Raw genomic sequence first — 22,451 nt, 5'->3', positions numbered from 1 at the left:
CCATAACTATTGCCAGCCACCACCATCACCATAACTACCACCAGTCACCACCATCACCATAACTGCCACCAGGGACCACCATCACCATAACTACCACCAGCCACCACCATCACTACTGCTGCCATCACCACTCCAGCCAGCACGTAGCCGCTGCTGCCATGACCGTCACTATCCCATCACAAAGGAAAAGCACCCTCCCCGTGGGCACCAGTTCAGGGGCAGCCAGTTTTCTGAGCCCCTTTCCCAAGGTCTCTCTGCCCCTCTCTTGCTATCTCGTCAGGCTCTTTCTCTCCCTGCCTGGCTGGGGAAATTTCCTCACAAGTAAATATAACTCCTTAAGGACCTTATCAAATGAGCCGGAAATATTAAACATCAAGGAAGAGAGAAAAGCAGCTAAACTTCAACAAACTCCAGTCAGACTTGCTCGGCTCTTTGGTAAGAAGCCCTAAGGGGTCACGAGGGAGGGGATTGTTTAATGACCACCTCTCCCTTCCCCCTCCGGTAACTCGCTGCCTTCTGCCCAGGAGAATCCATTCAGTTCCTGCCAGTGCTCAGATCGCTCCTGGAAAGTCAGTCATGGGCTGTCCTTTTGTCTTTTTGAGTCCCATCCTCCTTAGGTGGCCCCTGTGAATGTGTTCGCATGAATGAATTGATCAGCATTTCTCCCATTTTGTCTGTGGGTCTGTCTTGTCTATCAGTCTGTCTTGGCAGACACAGTCTGAACCTTGAAAGGGAAAACATGAACTTCCCTTCCCTTCAGTGGCCTGACTGCTGTCCAAGGCGTCAGAACTCCATCAGAAGAACAGGGAGAATTGCCCAAAGGCTTTACTATGACTTAAGAACAGACGTATAATTTAAGAAAATGCCTTTTTGTTGGGGATATCTTTTTCGGGTCTTTTTTTGTAAGTATCAAATAACACACAAGAAGCAGAGCTCTCCGTCGGAAACTCTTGTCTTTTATTTCACCCAGGCAGCCAGAGGGGACTCTGAGCAGGCCTCCACATGTGTGGCTTCTGGGGACTGTATTCTAATTAGGATGTTTTAGTCAGTTTGACACAAGCTAGAGTCATCTGGGAAGAGGGACCCTGAATTGAGAGAGTGCTTCTATCCTATTAGCGTGTAGGCAAGGCTGTGGGGCATTTTCTTAATTGCTCACTGAGGTGGTGCCGCACCTTGGAGGCATTCCTGGGTTGTATTAAAAGCAAGATTATGGGTCCATATGGAGCAAGCAAGTAGCTGGAGTTCGTCCATGGCTTCTGCTTCAGTTCCTACTTCCAGGTTCCTGCCTTGAGTTCTTGCCCTGATCTTCCTTCATGATAAACGATGATTGTAAGGTGTTTTGGGTCAGTGTTCTATTACAGAACTAGAACCCAAATGAGGACAGGCTGTCAGCTCAGGAATGGGTGACTTCTGTCTGAGTCATTGGCCAAAAGACTCCAAGAGACGTCTGAGATTTAAACCTGGATCCCCACACAGGCAGTCTGAACTGCCTACCCTAAGATTCACTCAGGGTTCCTGGAGGCTATGATACAGATGCTCAGGGAGACCCCACACCACCTTCTATTTCTTAACTGAAATGTCAGCCACAACAGGACAGGTAGGACCCTGTCCTGGAGCATCCGACAAGCCAGAATGGTGAACCCAAACTATTAGGGAATGTCAAGGGAAGTTAATTAACGCTGGAATTCTCTATACCTGACCCTGCACCCCAAGCCAGCTCTGTGCTTTAGTACAGGCTGACTCTGCACCCGAGCCAGCTGTGTGCTTTAGTACAGCCTGACTCTGCACCCGAGCCAGCTGTGTGCTTCAGTACAGCCTGACTCTGCACCCCGAGCCAGCTGTGTGCTTCAGTACAGCCTGACTCTGCACCCGAGCCAGCTGTGTGCTTTAGTACAGCCTGACTCTGCACCCGAGCCAGCTGTGTGCTTCAGTACAGCCTGACTCTGCACCCCGAGCCAGCTGTGTGCTTCAGTACAGCCTGACTCTGCACCCGAGCCAGCTGTGTGCTTTAGTACAGCCTGACTCTGCACCCCGAGCCAGCTGTGTGCTTCAGTACAGCCTGACTCTGCACCCGAGCCAGCTGTGTGCTTTAGTACAGCCTGACTCTGCACCCCGAGCCAGCTGTGTGCTTTAGTGATCCTGACTCTGCACCCCGAGCCAGCTGTGTGCTTTAGTACAGCCTGACTCTGCACCCTGAGCCAGCTGTGTGCTTTAGTACAGGCTGACTCTGCACCCCGAGCCAGCTGTGTGCTTTAGTACAGGCTGACTCTGCACCCGAGCCAGCTGTGTGCTTTAGTACAGCCTGACTCTGCACCCGAGCCAGCTGTGTGCTTTAGTACAGCCTGACTCTGCACCCCGAGCCAGCTGTGTGCTTCAGTACAGCCTGACTCTGCACCCCGAGCCAGCTGTGTGCTTCAGTACAGCCTGACTCTGCACCCCGAGCCAGCTGTGTGCTTCAGTACAGCCTGACTCTGCACCCCGAGCCAGCTGTGTGCTTTAGTGATCCTGACTCTGCACCCCGAGCCAGCTGTGTGCTTTAGTACAGCCTGACTCTGCACCCGAGCCAGCTGTGTGCTTTAGTACAGTCACTTCTTAGGGTCTTAGCTTCCATTTCTGTAAAATGGGACACTAACATTGCTTTTCAGAGAAATAAATGAGATACATACATGTCGTGTCAGAAGCTGGGTGGGTGCTTAATCTAACACGGGCTTTCATTCTCATCCCGCCCTGCTGCATGTTCCAGACTGAGCTCTGAGCCTGCAGCAGAAGCTCTGAGAATCAAAAAGAAAGTCTCCTCCACAGCCAGGACTGCCCAGCTCCTTCTCTCTCCTCTGCACCAAGCAGCAGCCCGATCACTGCTGCAGAGGTGTCTCCCAGGATCCTGTTTAAAAGCAGGTTCCTGAAATGGCTCCTTGAACTACAGATTCACCCCCATGGACCCAGTGATCTGACTGTGAGATAAATTCCCTACAGGGACCACACAGGAGGAACCAAAGCAAACAGAGCTCTGGCTGGAGAGGAAAGCAGTGAATGAGGCAAGCTGAGCCTTGGGTTACCAGGGGAAAGCCTCTTACCACTGGCTTAACGCAGTGTGAAGAAGGAAAGGAGTCACGTGGGCATCACAAATGCAGCCCCACCCCAACCACACATCAGTCTTGCTGGTTCTCTGCAGCCAGACTTTGCATCCTGGTGTCTGGGTAACTGGGGTTTCCAGTCTGGATATTGGGTCTTCAGGCGTGCAGTCCTGTCTCAGGTAAAGCAAATGGTTTCCCTTCAGCTCCACTGCATCTCTCCCTCCTCAGAGCAACATCTATGGCCCCTCTTGTCAAAGGGAAAAGCCCAAAAATACTCCCACAATGCTGTAGGCCCCTCTACATAGCTCCCACCCAACCCAGGGCTCAGTTGCAAACAGTGGATAATATCGTCAAAAAAAAAAAAAAGCAAACTAGAGAGCTACTTCTAGGTCCCCTGAAAGGGAAATTACTAAAGTGCCATTTGGGCTCTGAGAGAAACCATGATCCTTCCTGCCCACTCCCAGCCTCTTCTCAGACACAAGAGTCCAGAACCCCAGGCCTGTCTATGTAAATCACACCGGTCTCATCCCGGAGCAAGCCTCCACTGCAGAGGAGGAGCACTGGGCACCACTGCTCATGACCATGTCCTCTGGGTCCCCACAGACCATGCCACTGCCCTTGGAGAGAGACATGAGATCAGAAGTCATGGAACCCAGGATCGTGAACTCTATTGCTACTCTGAGGGCCCGGAGCATGGTCCTTTAAAACCTCAGCACGCTGCAGCCTGCGGCTGCTCCCCCATTAGGGAAGCATACACAGCAATTTGGACATTTCATTCTGCTCGAACCAACGCTGAGAGGTGTTCATGCAAAGGATTAGCAAAAGCTGTGGGGAAGTGCTGCAGGAATCATCTAGAAATGTAGCTGAGGGGGAAGCTGGGTCAGAGGAAACCTCGTAGGGGCTTCATCCTGAAGTCCAGGAGTCCCCAGTCACCTGCAGACCCTGACATACCTAAGTGTATCATTTCTCCATATGATCCACACATGGAACATTCCGTGAGGAATGGAAAACTCAAGGTATTTTGCAGAACTAATTGTGTGGGGAGGCACTCAGATCTTAAAACATTATTAACTTAAACTTCATAGATAGTTTAGATGGATCTGTATATATGGCAAATATTTGGGACCATTGTCTATCATTTCTCAGACTTCATGTCTGTTCTCCCTCACCCAGTACTCCATTGAAGGAGGCTCAGTTCCCAGTTAGATGCGACCTAATAGACTATGGACACCCATGGGAGCCACATGCCCACACATCCAACTTACAGATGTTGACAGAGCCCATGCCTTTACACAACCTAAGGGGAGAGGAAACATGACAGTCAGAGCTCACACCCTCTGGTTTTGCAAGCTGTTCATGTCATTTAGCATATCCTCCCACCCTCTCAGGACCTCAGTTTCCCTCTCTGTAAAATGAGTAAACAATGACATCATCCCACTTTGAATGTCCTCTACCTAGAGTGTTCCAGCCACTCAGACACTATTCTGTCCACCCAGACACTATTCTACACACCTGACACTATTCTGTCCACCCAGACACTATTTTACACACAGACACTATTCTACACACACAGACACTATTCTACACACCCAGACACTGTTGTATCCACCCAGACACTATTCAGTCCACCAAGACACTATTCTATCAATCCAGACACTATTCTACACACCCAGACACTATTCTACACACAGAGACACTATTCTACACACCTGACACTATTCTACACACCCAGATACTGTTGTATCCACCCAGACACTATTCAGTCCACCAAGACACTATTCTATAAATCCAGACACTATTCTACACACCCAGACACTATTCTACACACCTGACACTATTCTACACACACAGACACTATTCTACACACAGAGACACTATTCTATCCACCCAGACACTATTCTATCCATTCAGACACTATTCTGTCCACCCAGACACTATTTTACACACAGACACTATTCTACACACCCAGACACTATTTTACACACTCAGACACTATTCTACACACCCAGACACTATTTTACACACAGAGACACTATTCTGTCCACCCAGACACTATTCTATTCACCTAGACACTCTTCTACACACTCAGACACTATTCTATCCTCCCAGACACTATTTTGTCTCTGAATAAGCACCTAAAAGGATACCCCTACTCACACCCAGAGCCCCTGTCCTCATTGGCTTTCCTCGCCCTTCAACAGTTTCCAGTAAGTGGCAATCTCCACATCCAGCCCATTTTGGAGTTCTTGATTTCCTGGTAGTCCTTGAGCAAGCAGGCTATGTCCTGCTTGGCCTTCTGCAGCTTGTGGTGCTGTGGACAGAGGGGGGAAGAATTTGAAAAGGTACAGCCAATGGGGATTTTTTTCTTACTTAGTTTTTATTCATAATCATAAACTTAACTCTGCAATCCAGCTAGACTTGAAGGGGAATGAGGAAAATATGGAACCCAAAGAACTTCAGTGAGAGCAGAGATTACAGGGTACTGCGAGCAGATGGGGCTGGGGTGCTCTCCTGAGCTACAGAAGGAATGGTCTGGTGGGTAAGAAGCCCGCAAGTCAAAAGAATTAGAGTTGTCCACAGTCGGAAATGGTGATCTTCTTGCTGGTCTTGCCATTCCTGGACCCAAAACGCTCCATGGCTTCCACAATGTTCATGCCTTCTTTCACCTTCCCAAAGACCACATGTTTGCCATCCAGCCACTCAGTCTTGGTGGTGCAGATAAAAAACTGGGAACCATTTGTGTTTGGTCCAGCATTTGCCATGGACAAGATGCCAGGACCTGTATGCTTCAGGATGAAGTTCTCATCCTCAAATTTTTCTCTGTAGATGGATCTGCCGCCAGTGCCATTATGGCGTGTGAAGTCACCACCCTGGCACATGAATCCTGGAATAATCCTATGAAAGGAAGAACCTTTATATCCAAATCCTTTCTCTCCAGTGCTCAGAGCATGAAAGTTTTCTGCTGTCTTTGGAACTTTGTCTGCAAACAGCTCGAAGGAGACGCGGCCCAAGGGCTCGCCATCGGCCGCGATGTCAAAGAACAAGGTGGGGTTGACCATGGCTGCAGCAAGCGGTGAGAGGGGACAGCGGCATCTGCAAAGCCGCCAATGGGGATTTTTGGTAGGTTGTCAAAGACCTTGGTCACACTACTCCCTGCCTTTTAAAATGGTCACTCTTAGCAGCGTGGTGGTGCACAGCTTTAATCCCACTACTCGGGAGGTAGCGTGCTGGGGTTACAGGTGAGTGTCACCATGTCTAGACTTTTTCCCTACATATTTGTACCACTTTATTATAAAATTCATTTGATTTCACATGTGAACCCGAAGAGGGAAAGAAGGTCACACTGGCATAGCCCTGATAATAATTAGTGACATTACCGTAGTCTGTGTGCCAATGATTTACAAGGCACTTTCACAGACGCTGTGTTATTTACCTTCAGCCTGACTCGACAGGCTTGTCAGAACAAGCACTGCTGTCTCCACTGTGCACGTGAAGAAACTGAGGCTCAGAGAGGCCATGGCCTGTCTAGGTTTTCCCCGGAGAAGGACCAGGCACAGACTACAGGAACTGCTGTGCAGGGTGGATGTCAACTGTGACCAACAGAGTCAGCACACCGAAGGAAGAGCCCGAATGTCAGCAGCCACTTCTCAGCAAAGCACCCCAGAGAGCACAAATGTCTGAGGCAGCGGAACCCAAACAGATGCCTCTCCTGCCTGAGGCCAAATTCTACAGCTCCACTCTGGGGAGGGCCGGTCAGCATCTAAGAGCGCGGGCTCTCGCTTTCTCTCACCTGGTAGAAACAAAATAGAGATCACGAGCAGTTTTTCCCGGCTTTCTTTACCCCACCCTCTTTTATAGTATTGACTGACGGCACACTTAGAAAATCTCTAACAAGCTAAGATTCAAACAATTCCTGTGTGGGAAGATGGGAGGAGCCATGCCCACAAGAAAGACAACGTGAACTGTAACTACTGACAGAAAGCCCAGAGGCCACCTGAGACCTCAAGCCTTCCAAGTTGGCGCCATCTCAATTACGGCATGGGGAGCAAAATGGTTCATGCAGCTACACACTGGACTCTCAGGAACACGGCCAACACTGACTCCATCCCCAGTGCCTGTGACTTCATTCTCACGCCATCGTCTTCAGCACAAGCTCATCAGCTCTTCTTCATACTTGGGAGAGAGCACACTTGGCCCGCTACAGCCTGAGCCACAAACTTTCTTGGTCTTTCTAACTCTCTCTGTGTGCCTGTGCCAGTGTTTGTCATCTGGACCTAAAGGGAGACACCAGAAAGGAAGAATCCCAGCTGAGGCGCTGTCTCCATCAGATTGTCCTGTGGACATGTCTGTGGGGGCGTTTCCTTGATTATTAATTGATGGGGGAGCCCACTCCGGGCAGTGTTACCCCGGAGTGCTTGGTCATGAGTCCAAGGTATCCTGGAAAGAAACAAATAAAGGACTTTTCTCCATGGTTTCTGTTTCACGCTCCCTCCTTGTCTTCTCTTGATGATGGACTGTAACCTATAAGATAAAATAAACCCTCTGTCCCGACCCCTTGCTTTTGATCATACAGTTTATCACAGCAACAGAAAGAAAAAAGACTTGAGGAAAGGGTGAAGAAAAAAACATCAGTAGCCCCAGACTGGCCAGAGCTACACAAAGCTACATTCCACCATACATTCCGGTCATGCCCAAAAGAAAGGCTGAGGGTGCTAATGGAGATAAAACCAAGGTGAAGCAGAGAGCCCTGCGAGACTCTCCGCTAAACCTGCTCCTCCAAAGCCTAAAAGGCCCAGAAAAGAAGGAAGAGAAGGTTCCCAAAGACAAGAAGGGGGAAGCTGATTCTGGCGAAGGTGGGAATAACCCTGCAGAAACAGGGATGCCAAGACAGACCAGGTATAGGCAGCTGAAGGAGCTGGAGACACCAAGGGAAGTGTGTGTGTGTGTGTGTGTGTGTGTGTGTGTGTGTGTGTGTGTGTGTGTGCTATAATGCTGTGCTTCTGATGAGTGTACATTTGGAATACTATTTCTACAGAATTTTATAAGATGCAGAACTTGTGTGCTTTAAAATATGTGGCTAGCACACAGAATGTGTCACGCTTGTAGGAGGAAGGAACAAATGTCACTAACAAAATGTCTCTCAAGTTGGATTGGTCTGAGGAAAATGCCTTTCCCTGACAGTACTGAAATTCTCCTGCGGTAGGTAGAATGAGAAATGCCCCTCACAGGCTCCAGTATTGGAACACTTGGTTCCAGTTCAGGTGGTACAAGCTTGCTGAAGGAAGGGAGTCACGTGGGTGGATTTTGAGGTCAGAAGGTCTTACCCTACTTGCAGTCCCTTCTCTCCACTTCACACTTGCAGTTGAGGACATGAGGTGTCCACTTCCTGCTCTGGTCAACATGCCTACACTTGCTGCCAGGCTTCCCTGCCAAGAGTGATGTGGGATTCCTTTCTGTATGTTGTGAATATGTTTTATTTATTATTTATTTATTAACCATTGGTTAATAAAGAAGCTGCTTTGGCCTATGTCAGGGCAGAATATAGGTAGATAGGAAAACTAAACTAAATTCAGGGAGAAATCCAAGCAGAGATAGAGGGAAGAAGGCAGCATCTGAGAATGCCATGTAGCTGCCAAAGGAGACAGACATCAGAACCTCACCAGTAGGCCACAGCCTCATGGCGATACACACATTAATAGAAATGGGTTGATTTAAGATCTAAGAGCTAGTAATATGCCTGAGCCATTGGCCAAACAGTGTTGTAATTAATACAGTTTTGTGTGATTATTCGGGTCTGGGTGGCTGGGAAACCAAAAAGCAGTCTTCAGTTTACACGGATGGACTCTTACCCTCTGGAGCCATAGCCAAAATAAATTCTCTCTTCCATGAGTCATTTTGGGGCAAGATGTTTCATCACATAAATGAAAACATAATTAGTATAACTCCTCTTGGCTTCCATGAGGTATTTCTGAAGATTGACACATATGGCCACCTTGACACAAAATATCGTGTGTGGTGAGAAAATTCTAATTTCATGTTTACATCCTCCTCACCTTCTGCCATCAACATAGGCTTAACTCCTTTAAATCCAGACATGTTGAGACCTGAGCCTCTAGAATTGGTTCTGTTTGTATGTTAGGGTTCATCAGAAAAGCAGCTCTTCCTTTTCTGAAAGGCTGTGGACCTTTTGATGGGTCATTCTGCCATGTTCATTTTATCGCTGGAGGTCACAGTGGGCTTGGAGACAGTTGAAAGGCTGTGGACCTTCCGACCGATCATTCTGCCATGGTCATTTCACTCCCTGGAGGTCACGGTGGGCTTGGGGACAGTTGAAAGGCTGTGGACCTTCTGATGGATCATTCTGCCATGTTCATTTTATCCCTGGATGTCACTGTGGGCTTGGGGACAGTTGAAAGGCTGTGGGCCTTGTGACCCATCATTCTGCCATGGTCATTTCACTCCCTGGAGGTCACGGTGGGCTTGGGGACAATTGAAAGGTTGTGGACCTTCCGACCGATCAGGATCAGTTAACTAAATGTGAAGTCACTGAATGAGAAGTGTCGCCTGCGCTCAGCCTCCAAGAAAAACTTCATCAGCTTCTACAGTGGCTACTGATCTTGATAGAGCATACAAGAGCAGAGTTGCAAGTTCTTGAGTACTAGTAATAACTGTCTGACCGTGTCCATGAAGTAAGCAGGTTGTAATAAATGTATCTGGGTGTGGCTTGGTTTGGGGAAAGAAAAGGGGATAGGAAAAGAAGAAGAGGAGGGAGGAAGATAGAGGCTTGTCTCTTGGGGTTTTCATTTTCCAGTCGTGGGTACCTATGAAAAGGATCCTGGACTCTGGTTCCAGCTTGAACTGAAATCTCAGCAACATCTGAGGCAAGTCACTTACTCTCTATGTGCCTTGCAGTAAGCAAAGCCAGAGCCAGCATGAGTGAACCAGAGGTGGTTTCCCCCAGCGCCCTTCACCTCTAGCCTTATAAAACAATGACACTCTCCAAGGTATTAAGATGGATCACCCACAGCCTTCCTCACCCACCCAATACCCTAGGTCTTGAATTTCTAAAAGTAGGCCCAGTCCAGAACATTCCCTCAACCCTCTCCACCAGTCTTCTCCTTGCCCCACCCGTGATACCACCTTTCTGGACCAGCATGGCCCCAGCTGACATGGGAGAGCTCAGCCCCCAGAGTATAGTTCCCATTATTTCCTAATCCTGGGCTGCAGTTAACTCCAAGCTCTTTAATCACCAGCCCTGGCATGCCCAGCTGGGAGCTAGACCTGGACAGCTGCCCGTTGAAAGTGTGTGTCTGCTCCACTCCAACAGAAGAACACCCCCCCACACACACACACGCCCGCTGTATCTCTTGAAGTTTTCAAAGCTGGTCTTTCAACATCTGAGTCCAGGAGAGTCAACCAGGACAAGCTGATGTCAAATCTTTTTTCATAAGGTTAATGCTATTCATTGGTACAGCATTTGCTACCCATGCAGGAGGTTTGTGTTTCAGCCTAGAACCACATCACAGTAGTAGCAAAATCATCTTTCACACTGTCCATATCTTCGAGAGAAAGAGGGGCAAATTCACAATGATCAAGCGAGCTTGACTGGTAAAACCAAAGCAAAGGATTTATATTGACATTGAGCTGCAGAGGCGCGAAAAAACAGAGCTTGGTGGTAAATTGCAGAATGACTAATACAATAAGCCACATTCCTCTGATGCTTTGAGGGGCCTCAGGGTGTTTTAAGATGCGGCCCCCAGGGCCTTTCCCTTCCCACTACCACTGGTGACTATCGCCCCCTACCTGCAGCTCTCTGCCTTGGTCCTGACCCCCCTGAAACCATCAGTAATTTTTCAAAGGTCATAGTCATGCTTGAACTGATTTCCCTCGCACCCATTACCCCTCCCAGAAAAAGCCCACAATTTACACCCTTGTAGTCATTTTACAGAATAAGCTTTGTGCTGCAAGCCAAGCAATGACTCCTCAAATGTGGTCCACTCTCTAACTCCTGGGACCTAAGTGCATTGTGAACCTAGTGAAGGGTCTTTCTCTTAGAATCACGGTCATAGAGCTCAAGACTGGGGCTCGTGGATGACCCAGGTGGGCAAAATGCAGTCACAGGGTGTAAGAATAGCTGTCATCTCCGGGTGGTAGCACACGCCTTTAATTCCAGCACTCTGGAGGCAGAGGCAGGCGGATCTCTGAGTTCGAGGCCAGCCTGATCAAGGGAATGAGCTCCAGGACAGTCAAGACTATACAAAGAAACCCTGTCTCAATAAACAAAAAACAACAACAACAAAAAACCTATCATCAAGAAAACAAACAACAAAAACATAGTAGGAAAAGGACGCCTTATGTCTGTTGGAAATTTGAAGGGGTCTATTGCTATGTCCAATTTTCTGGTCCCCAAATGAATTCATGGAGCTGGATTTCCTATGCAAATTACATGGTTTTTAATATTCAAACTCAGTTCGTATCAATACCTTTCCAGCACCCCAGCATGGTGGGTGCAGAAAGTGTGGCAGAGAGCCCTGGGAGATAGAACTTTTAAAGGGGAAACACCGTAATCAGAGGAATTCAAGTCCTGTCATCTTGGGATTGGGTAAGGAGGGCATAGGGTAAGGTAGTTTCTGAAATCATTGGTCAGTTTCTGTGTGTGAAAGCCTAACAAAGAGCATTAATAACTGACAAGGTGTCTTCAAGGGCAGGATGCCTCCTAGGTGCATCTGGACCTCGTTAAATTTTATGGCCCTGCTCCCTAGCTCCTTAATGGGCTATTTTTAGGGTATCTGTTCAAATTCTGCTATTGCAGCACATAACTGGAGCTGAGATCATCCCCCTGCTCTTTATATGACTTAAGGTGAAGGAAGCCCCCTTTTTAAATGGAGTTTGCAAAATCAGGCCCTCTATCTACTGTGGATGTCAGTGTGGGGTCCTCAGAAAAGTAAAACTAGACCAATGATATGACACAGTTGAGCCATTCCATAAATGCTCTGCAGAGATAAACGCCCTCTCGCACTTGGGACCACACTGCTCACAACGGCAGCAGCGCAGGTGTCTGTTGGCAGGTGCAGTGACCACACTGCTCACGACGGCAGCAGCGCAGGTGTCTGTTGGCAGGTGCAGTGACCACACTGCTCACAACCAGCAGCGCAGGTGTCTGTTGGCAGGTGCAGTGACCACACTGTTCACGACGGTCAGCAGCGCAGGTGTCTGTTGGCAGGTGCAGTGACCACAGTGCTCACGATGACCAGCAGTGCAGGTGTCTGTTGGCAGGTGCAGTGACCACCCTGCTCACAACCAGCAGTGCAGGTGTCTGTTGGCAGGTGCAGTGACCACCCTGCTCACAACCAGCAGTGCAGGTGTCTGTTGGCAGGTGCAGTGACCACCCTGCTCACAATGGCCAGAAGCACAGGTGTCTGTTGGCAGGTGCAGTGACCACACTGTTCACAACGGTCAGCAGCACAGGTGTCTGTTGGCAGGTGCAGTGACCACACTGCTCATGACCAGCAGCAAGGTGTCAGTTGGCAGATGCAGAGGTAAGAACACGTCAGATAAATTATGCAGATACCGCACTAGTCAGGAGCTGCAGACAGCCCCTAGAATCAACCTTGGAATCCAGTCAGCAAGGACCAAGGACTCTGCAACCAGAGCTCTAAAATGCCAAGCCTGTCACTGTACACATACACAGGCATGCCTCTTAGTTTGGCTATTCATGTGACCTGCCATGCCCTCTGCACACTTAAGTTTGTTCCCATTAGCTCTAAACCAGGTGATTTCTGCTTAAACCTGACACCTAGGAGCACATTGTCCAGGTATGATGAACTCACAATTGTCTGTGTAGATAGGGAAGTAATCAAAGCCTTGATTATCCAGGTCTAGAACCTTGGTCTGTAGCCCACGGGCCCCAGGTAGTAGGCTGCCCTCTGGCCCGTTGCTGTACGGGATGAAACCCGCCACCAATGCACTTGGCAGCCTACAGCTGGGTGCTGTCTGGAGCCTGAGGGATACTGGAGGGATATGAGTGGCTGTCAGCCAGCTTCAGAGTAAGAGTTGAAACTTCTCAACACCAAGAGCAGCATCCATAGATGATACTCAAAAGGCCATGTGCTGCTTGCATCCCTGAGGAAACAGTTAGACAAAGAGGCAAGCTCTAGGTGGGTGAAGCCTCCCACCCGGGCTCATAGTCAGCACTCAGACTGCAGGCTGGACTCTGGCTCCTTCACTCTGCTCCATGTGCCATGCAATGGATACCTGCAGAGTTCCACAGTCACGGCCAGAACAGGCATGCAGCCAGCTGTGATGCTTGCCCACAGTCATGGCCAGGATAGGCATGCGGCCAGGTGTGGTGATGCTTGCCTATGGTCCTAACACTTGAGAAGCCAGCTGGGCTCCATAGCCAGAGGGAGCCCTAAGCCAACCTGGGGTACATAACAAAGCCCTGTCTTTTAAAAGGAAGGAAGGGTGGAGGGAGAAAAAGAAAGATAATTAAGCCTACAGGCAAAAAAGGATGCCAAGGGACTCTGTGTCTCTCAGACCCTGAGTAAGCAGGGGCAGAGGAGGCCTTGGGAAGAATCCCCAAAGATTCACTGACTCTCTTAGGACGTCCCCAGAAATGGTTAGTGTTGGCTCCAGGGGTTGTACAATGTTGGTGGGACAGACCAACAAAGTCTATTAAACCAGAAGCAAACTTTATTCCAGGAAAAGAAAAAAATCTCTGCACAGCACAAAACCATATCAGCTGTAGCCATGACCACAGCCAGTTCAGGAATTGGGTGTTCCCAAACTCCTCTTTTTATAGCAAGCACTTGGCATGAAGAAGAGAATTTTTACAATCTCAAGGTAAAACTCAGATACAAATTGCTTTTTTACTGTTTCCATTAACAGGGTTTTTTTTTCTGCTAAACTGGTGTTTATATTTGGTCATTGTTTCTCTCTGGCCCTTTCTGACGGTGTTCACTGAAGCTCTGCACTCCCCTGATACTGCCAGATTTGTATAGCAGGGAAGGATATGAGACAATCACCACCAAGAAGTCACATACGTCCTGTCTTTTAAAAGTTAACTCAGCTCACGTCAGGTGCTGGTCAAGAGTGATAAAAAGCTGACCCTCCGTTTGCAGAGGGCCTTCAGTCATAAAGCAAAGGAACCCCCTGCTAAGAGGTAATTCTTAAGCTGCTGAGAAAGCTGCTAGGCTTACAACTTTATGTTCCTATATTTCCACATTCCTATTTCTGGAGCCTCCATTTCTCTATTCTTCTTCTTGTACCCTCCAGTAGGAGAGAAGGATCCTAGCCCCTTGGTCCTGGCTCCATGCTGCATGTCAGGTGACAGCATTGTCTTTGTGACAGCTGTGCAGCTCTTAGACCTTCTTGGGTGTAGCAGCTGAGATCTGAAAGTTAGTATCACAGTCATGCATGCAACTCACTGTGTGGGTAAGGAGCAGCAAAAGGCCCTTCCGTTCCATGTGGTATCTTCACATCCATTGTTATACTTGAGTCCCATGGCAACACCTCAAAGTCAAGACTGGAGTTCAGCTATGTTCTGCCAGCTACAGGGTAGTTAGCAGCAAGAGAACCAGAACTGCAGCCATCATGGGGTTCCAAATCTCTTATTTGGCTTGTTTGGTTTGGTTGGTTTTTGGGTTTTGTTGTTGTTATTTTGTTTTGTTTTGTTTTTTTCAAGACAGAATTTCTCTGTAGCTTTGGAGCCTTCCTAGAACTCACTCTGTAGACCATGCTGGCCTCGAACTCATGGAGATCTGTCTGCCTCTGCCTCCTGAGTGCTGGGATTAAAGGCGTGCGCCACCACTGCCCAGCCTCTTTCCCGTTCTTAAGCTGCAACCCTAGGGAGGATCCCACAAGCCTGCCCTGATCAGGCACGGAGTGCTCCAGGACAGGACACCCACCTTGTCGATGAAGGCTGCAAACTTGCTGTTGAGGCATTTGATCTGTTCCTTCTCCTCATTCTTCATGCACTGAGCAATGGGGTTGATCTCCAGGTTGAGGGGCGTGAGCAGGCTCTCACTGACAGTGGTGACACAGGGGGTGTGAGCTCACAAAGGCTCCCCACTTGGTAAACAAATCTGCTTCCACTGTGCAGAGACCATCTGTAACATTCTGCAATCCAGGGGTACACTACAGTACACAGGCTCCTGCTGCTGAAGCCTGCCCCCACCCCAGAACATGGTCCATGGTAGGCCACCGCAACAGAGGAGGAGCTGACATTCCTGGCCCCACAGCCAGAAGTAAGGAGGTAAGAACGGACCGCCATGCCTCTGATGTGTGGAACTACCCCAGGGATGAAGGATTGGAGGACAAGGTCTCACGTTGAGACCTGGTAGTGCCCTGACTTTTCTCAGGCGGAGGAGGGGCCTCCTGACCACAAAAAGGGCAGAAGAATAGTGTTAGTGGCGTTTCCAGGTGCGAGAAAACTGCTAGGCAGCCCGAAGGAAAGGCTGCAGCTAGCTAGCAGGCCTACAGAGAGGCAGAGACTCTGCAGCAGATAAAACCTGCTGTGACATTTCCACCTCTGGGACTGGGACTGCCTACCAAGGCTCCAGTTTCCCTCCCATCAGGGGATCCTTAACACCTGCTGGGTAGGCCCAGGCTTGGCCACAATATTCCCGGGACTAAAGTGTTCTGTGTTCTCCTAGGGCTCCATGCCGCCACCCTTCTCAGCAAGCATATGAGGAAGAACTTTGGATCATTCCCTAAGACCACAATACCTCACACCCAGTCAGTCCTGGAGTGTGACCACTGCAATGTGGGTTGTTCTCGAAGGCAGGAAGCATATCTATCCGCCTTCATGTTCCTTGGCCACAGCAGAACCACATCCTCAGGAAAGCCTGCTGGTTTGAGTGACTGAATCGACTGAACTCGCCACATGCCAAAGCCACAGCCTCAAGAGCAGCAATTGTAGCCTTGCAGTTTAACGCGATAGACACACCGCTCTGAGAAACCCAGACCCAGTGGGAACGCCATCCAGATGAAGGATGGTACACCCAGGAAGGACACAAAGCTGCAGCCTGTCACACTATAGAAGGTCCCTCATAGCTGTCGTTCACAGGGGAGGCAAGGCCTCGTGTGGTCAACTTTGGCAGGGGAAGAGAGACATGGATTCCAAAGCACCTGGTGGAGATTCCTGGAAAAAGAATTCCAGAGTATGGAATGCATCAGAAGGACGAGGACTCCACATTTTTGTTTTTTTTTGTTTTTGTTTTTTGTTTTTTTTTTTTTTTGCTTTGTTTTTTCTGTTGAATTTGTCCTTATTGGCTTTCATGGTCTAAATTGATGAGGATGACTAACCAGGTTTCTTCCTCAAGAGGGCACCAGACCTCATTACAGATGGTTGTGAGACACCACAGGCTTATTGGGAATTGAAATCAGGACCTCTGGAAGAGAAGGCAGTGCTCTTAACCGCTGAGCCACCTCCCACATTTTACCCAATCTTATCGGGCACCCTCTGTGTGAGTGTGGATAGAGATGGAAGGGGTGGAGGAAAGCCCCTCCTTTTGCCAGAGTGTCAGTGTAGGCCAGCTGGAGCAGGCCCAGATTCTGGGTGAAGAGCTCTGATGATACAGGAATGGAAAGAATCTCCCATCAGAAAGCAGCCTGTGAACCCATCTACACAGGAAGCTGTGACAGGAAGGTCACAAGTTCAAGGCCTACCTGGGCTACAGAGTGAGAGGCCAGCCTGGGCAATTGTGGCGCATGCCTTTAACCTCAGCACTGGGAAGGCAGAAACAGATGGACATTTGAGTTCAAGGCCAGCCTGATCTGTATAGTAAGAACCTTTTGCAATAAATAAAGAGCTGAGAACAAGTTGGGTGATAGAGCGCTTACCTGGCACCGGGCATGAAACTTTAGGTTCCTTCCCCAGTACCACAAAATATGTAAGAGAATCTTCTGAAAGGCCCTGTCAGGAAACAGGCCTAGCAGCCCAACAAAAAAATCTGGACACAGCAGGAGGTGGCAGGAGACTTTCTGCTACCTGTCTTTACATCTCTGTCTCTCTCTGCCTGCCTGCATTTCTGTGTCTCTCTGTGTGTATCTATCTCTGCCTCTGTCTGTCTCTCTCTTATTCATGTTCCCTCCCCCTCTCTCTCTCACACACAACATATATACCCTCTACAGAGTGACAGAGATTTCAGAGCATGTCCTTAGAGACATAGAGGCACTGAGCATGGACCATGAATGGACTGGCCTCTGTAAACCCTGTGAACCTCTGTGAGCCTAGGGTAATGCTACAGGTAGCAGGTAAGTCCATTGCTTTTCTTTTGATCATGGGAGCTACCTACTCTGTTCTAACATCTCACTAGGGCCTTACGTTCCCCTCACCAATTTCAGTCACGGGAGTAGATGGGACCCGTTCCTCCCCACTTAAAACTTTGTCACTGCCCTGCATTCTTGCAGGCGATTCTTCTCTCATTCTTTCCTAATGATACCTGCTTGCCCTGCACCTCTACTGGGTCAAGATATTCTCAGCCGCTTCGGGGCCACACTCACTTTGGCCACCACACACTCTCCTGAGTCACTCTTTCTTCTCATTTTAATAGCCTCACAGGTTCCTACCCCAGACTGTTCTGTCCCTACCCTCCCTTATCCAGTAGATCCCCAAGTATGGAACACTTCTACTCCTGTGATTGCTACTCACCACTAGCCAGCGCTAGTTTGCCTTAAAGACCCTTTGCCCTTCCCTTCCAGACCCCAGATTCCCATTCCTGAAACCCACTGCTGAGGCTTTAAGCCTATCGTCACTGTCTCCTATCTCAAGGACTTTTGATTCCTATTGACTCACCCTGCAACTCTCCAATCCTTCCAGTGTGTAAGCCCTCTGGTGCTTACAGCTTGGTTCAAGACCTCCATCTTATAAATGAGGCAGTCATTTCAGTTCATCCTCTGGTTAACAACCCTTACAATCTCCTGTCTAACGTCCCTCCTACCACCTCCTACTTTACTATCCTGGACCTAAAATATGCCTTCTTTACTGTCCCTTTACACCCTGACTCATACTTCCTCTTTGCCTTCACGTGGGATGACCCTGACTCCCGGTCCTCCAGACAGCTTACATGGACTGTTCTCCCTCAGGGTTTTCAGGACAGCCCGCACTTCTTTGGTCAAGCTCTGGCTCGAAATCTCTCAAACTTTAACCCAGGTCCTAGCACTACTAGGTTGATGATCTCCTTCTCTGCAGTTCTATATTGCCTCTGTCCCAACAGGCCACCTCTGTGCTCCTGAACTTCCTGGATCCCTGGGATATTGAGTCTGACCAACTAAGTGTGACCTACAGTGGTATATTTGGGTGTTCAATTTAGCCCCGGGTCTAAGACCCTCACCTATGACAGGGTCCAGGCCCTGTGAAATTTAAAGCTCCCAATCACAGGGCTCAAATCCTCTCATTTTGGGGCCTGCTTGGGCTCTGCCATTGGATCCCTAGCTTTGCCATTACAGCCAAGCCTCTGTACCAGGCAGCCAAAGAGACCCCCCCACGGGGACTCTCACCCACCCAGCCATTGTCCTCCGCCACTTCTCTCTACTGCGAGATGCCCTTCTGACAGCCCCTGCTCTTGTTCTTCCAGACTAAACAAAACCTTACCATCTCTATACAGATGAGCGGTCTGGAGTGGCCACGGGAGTTCTAACCCAACAGGCTGGGCCTTTGAATCGTGGAGTTGTCAACCCTCTGTGGATGGCAACCATGCCTGAGAGCCCTGGCAGCAGCAGCTGAACTCACTTGGGAGGCTCTCAAGATCACCTTGTCCAGGCCAATCATGGTCTATTCCACCCATGGCCTCTCAGACCTTCTGAGACACTCCTCTCTCTCCCTCCTCAGGCCTTCATGAGTCCAGACTTTTCACTTACTGTTTCTAGAAACCCCCCACATTACTTTGGCTTCCAGTCCTGCCCTAAACCCTGCAGCTCTCCTCCCTGTTCCCTCCCCCTCTGGTACCTCCTCTTACTCTTGCCCAGAGACTGTAGAAGCTTTAACCTCATCTTGGCCCAGTCTTCTAGACCAACCACCGGTCTTCTAGACCAGTCACTTACAGATCCCCAACTCACCCTGTTTGTTGATTTTGGAAAGTTCCCTTTTAGACAAATCAGGAAACCGACAGGCAACATATGCAGTGATCACTTCCACTAACACAGTTGAAGCCACCTGCCTGCCAATGGGAACCTCCTCACAAAAGGGGGCTCCAAATAGCCAAGGGCCAACATGCTAATATCTACACTGACTCTAAATATGCTTTCTTAATAGTCTACACTCATTCTGCACTCTGGAAGGAAAGGGGCTTCCTTACTACCAAGGGCACTCCCATAGTTAGTGGACTTCTTATAGCCAACCTCATGGAGGCCCTCCAGCTCCCTGCAGAAGCAGACATTATTCACTGTCGGGGACACCAGTCTTCCAAGGACCCAGTGGCCTTAGGCAAAGCCAAGGCTGACTCAGTGGCCCCAGGGCTGGCCTCCAGCTCCTCTGATAACACAGAACACATTTTGTTCTTAACTCCATCCTATCAGCTCTGTTACCAACCTAAAGAGAGGGACGAGCTTATAAAAGAGCGGACAACAAAAACAAATGATGAATGGTTCTACTTAAATAACCGTCCCATCCTTCCTCAAGACCAGGCATTGTCGATCATTTCAGACATCCACCAGACCTTACACATAGGCCCCGAAGCTTTGTTCCACTTCTTGGAGCCCCTCTTTGACCCCACCCATCTCCGAGTTCGTATTCACAGGTTCACTCCTCCTGCCCAGGCCAACCCATAGGGGGCTCTTCACATACATCAGTCTCTACACCAGCTTTGTGGACACCAACTGGGCGAAGATTGGCAAGTTGATTTCACCCATATGCCTACTCATACAAAAAACAAAAAAACAAAAAACAAAAACCCTCTGTTATCTCTTAACACTTGTGGACACTTTCACAGGATGGATAGAAGCCTTTCCGGCCTCCAGGGAAACGGCAGATATGGTGGCTCAGGTACTCCTGGACCAAATTATTCCTTGGTTTGGCATCCCACGAACCATCCAGATGGACAATGGACCAGCTTTCACTTCCAGGGTCATGGAGCTTGTGTCAGAAGCTCTCAACATCTCCTGGAAATTCCACACCCCCTACCATCTACAATCCTTGGGAAAGAAGGAGAGGGCCAATGGACTCATCAAACAACAGCTAGTCAAGCTCTCCATTGAACTCAGGTTATCTTGGCCCTTCCTTCTCCCCATTGCCCTTACTCACCGCAGGGCCACCTCATGTTCTCCTACAGGTCTGAGCCCTTTCGAGCTCCTTTATGGCAGGCCCTTTCTCCTCAACCATCATCTCCCAACCCAAATTCCTCCACTGATGGGGTATCTACCCTACCTCTCCCTTCTGAGATCCCTTCTCCGTTCACATGCTGACAGTTGTCTCCCTGCCCCCACAACAGTGGACCCTAATGCCCTTAAATCTGCTCCACTCTCCCCAGGGGACAGAGTATTCCTTAAACAGCTAGCTCCTAGGTCTCTTGAACCTTGATGGACAGGACCTCACACGGTAATCCTCACCACCCCCTTGGCTGCCAAGCTCTTGGGACACCCATGCTGGTACCATCTCTCCAGGCTCACGCAGGTACCTACTCAGGACACTTGGTCTGTCCAGCAGTTAGGACCTTCCACCCTTTGGTTTTCCAAGATGCCACAATGAAGGGCCTACCTCATCCTGGCATACTCATCTTTGGTGATACAAACAAGACAGGTAATAACAATATTTTTTTCTCCTAGTCACCTGCCTTCTCTTCTCCTGCAAGAAACAGGTGCCTGTTGTCTTCAGAATGACAGTAAACAGGATGCCTCTCCAGCCATACCTCTGACTGAGAGCAAACCCACCAACACCCAGCTCTCGCCTCCCCCATCTCCCCATGCCCGCAGGAAGTAGCCACACTTGAGTCGACGCCCCTTTATCCAAAGAGAGCCTAAAATGTTGGTCCATAAGTATCACTTCAGCTTCCTGTACCCCTTATACAAACAGTCTGGAATGTAATCCCAGCCCCTGGCTCCATCTTTGTAAGCCCCCTCCCTTGGGCCCCTCCCCAGGAAAGGTCAAGACCACTCCTACAGGTTATTTAAACTGCTCCTCAGAAAATAAACACGTGATCTTTCCTCTTTGGTGGTCATGTTGGCTTTCTGTACCCTCTCCCCCCGCTAGGGCCACCTGAGAGCACAGACATCCAATTAAACCTGGATATCTTCTAATTTAGTTTGATATGGTCTAATTGGAATTATTTGTGTCAGCAGAGAGGCTCGTTTTTAGGAATATTCCTGACAGTGATCTTCCTGCCTCATCCTGCCAGCACCAACCATCTTTTCTGCACACTACTGAGAGCTGAGGTTGAAGGAGCAAAGCAAAATGGTTCTTTTTCTTCTGTCTTTTTACTGTGTAGACTGAGACAAACAGGCTGTCTGGTGACTCCCCACGCTACCCACTTCTCAGGTTTGGAAATCAGAGTCCCCTCTTGTCCTCCAGAAGCCAAGGACTCCTTGCTTAGTCTATTTGTGTGTGCTTTGCTGTGGTTTTTTGAGACAGGTTCTAATGTAGCTCAGGCTGGCTTTGAACTCACTATCCCTGGAGTCTAATCTTGAAATCCTGGTCCTCCTACCTCCAGATCCTGAGTGTTAAGATTACATCATGCCATTGCTCCCTGCTTATTGAGTGCTTTTATACATTGAAAGCATTTTCTTAGAGTGTTGTTGACACAAAACTCTACATATTTAACAAGGTGGATGTTTCATCATAAGTTCACAGAATCTGGAGCAAGTCAACAGGACGCTGTTGGGCAGCAGGGGCCCATGGACGCCTAAGTCAAAGGGATTGAGCTATTTGGGCAATGATTCTAACTACAAAATGGAAAAATTGTTAGAGAGGAAAAAGTAAGTTGTTTCAGAAAAACCTGTAAAGAAACAAAAGCCTGGTGAAGCTTCTAGAGTCTGACTTCCATGTTCCAATGTGGAAGCAGTTTTATGAAGTTTTTATAGTGAAAAACCAAAGAAAGTTATAAATCAAGGCATTTTAAAAATACATTGGTGGGAACATGAATTGGACATCTATAGCAAGCAGAGGAATCTCAACTATAGACCTCAGATGCTGTCTGGTAGCATTCTTAGCCTTCCCATTGGTGGAGAATAGAATTTGTTAATACATCCACATCCACATCCTGTTTATCAAGATGTTAGGTTTGATACAGAAGTGGGCAAGGAATGGATCATTAGAGGCTAAAATGAATTTATATATAATTAGGCTATCAGATAAGCAACCTTTCAAACACCCAAATAGTCACTGAAGTTTTTATCAGTCTACCAGCCCATGCAGACAGTTTCTCTCCAGGAATTCATATGAAG

General features: G+C 48.7%; 2 pseudogenes; one reads left to right on the top strand and one right to left on the bottom strand.

Moving 5' to 3' along the window:
• Nucleotides 1-5,438: 5,438 nt before the first annotated feature.
• Nucleotides 5,439-6,158, bottom strand: LOC142843415 (peptidyl-prolyl cis-trans isomerase A pseudogene; annotated as a pseudogene).
• A 1,603-nt stretch (nt 6,159-7,761) lies between these two features.
• LOC142844176 (non-histone chromosomal protein HMG-17 pseudogene) lies at nt 7,762-12,306 on the top strand (annotated as a pseudogene).
• Nucleotides 12,307-22,451: the final 10,145 nt, after the last annotated feature.

This window comes from Microtus pennsylvanicus, chromosome 2 (assembly GCF_037038515.1).
Source record: "Microtus pennsylvanicus isolate mMicPen1 chromosome 2, mMicPen1.hap1, whole genome shotgun sequence".
NCBI lineage: Eukaryota > Metazoa > Chordata > Mammalia > Rodentia > Cricetidae > Microtus > Microtus pennsylvanicus.
The sequence above is the reverse complement of the archived record's forward strand: the minus strand, read 5'-3'. Positions and strand labels throughout refer to the sequence as shown.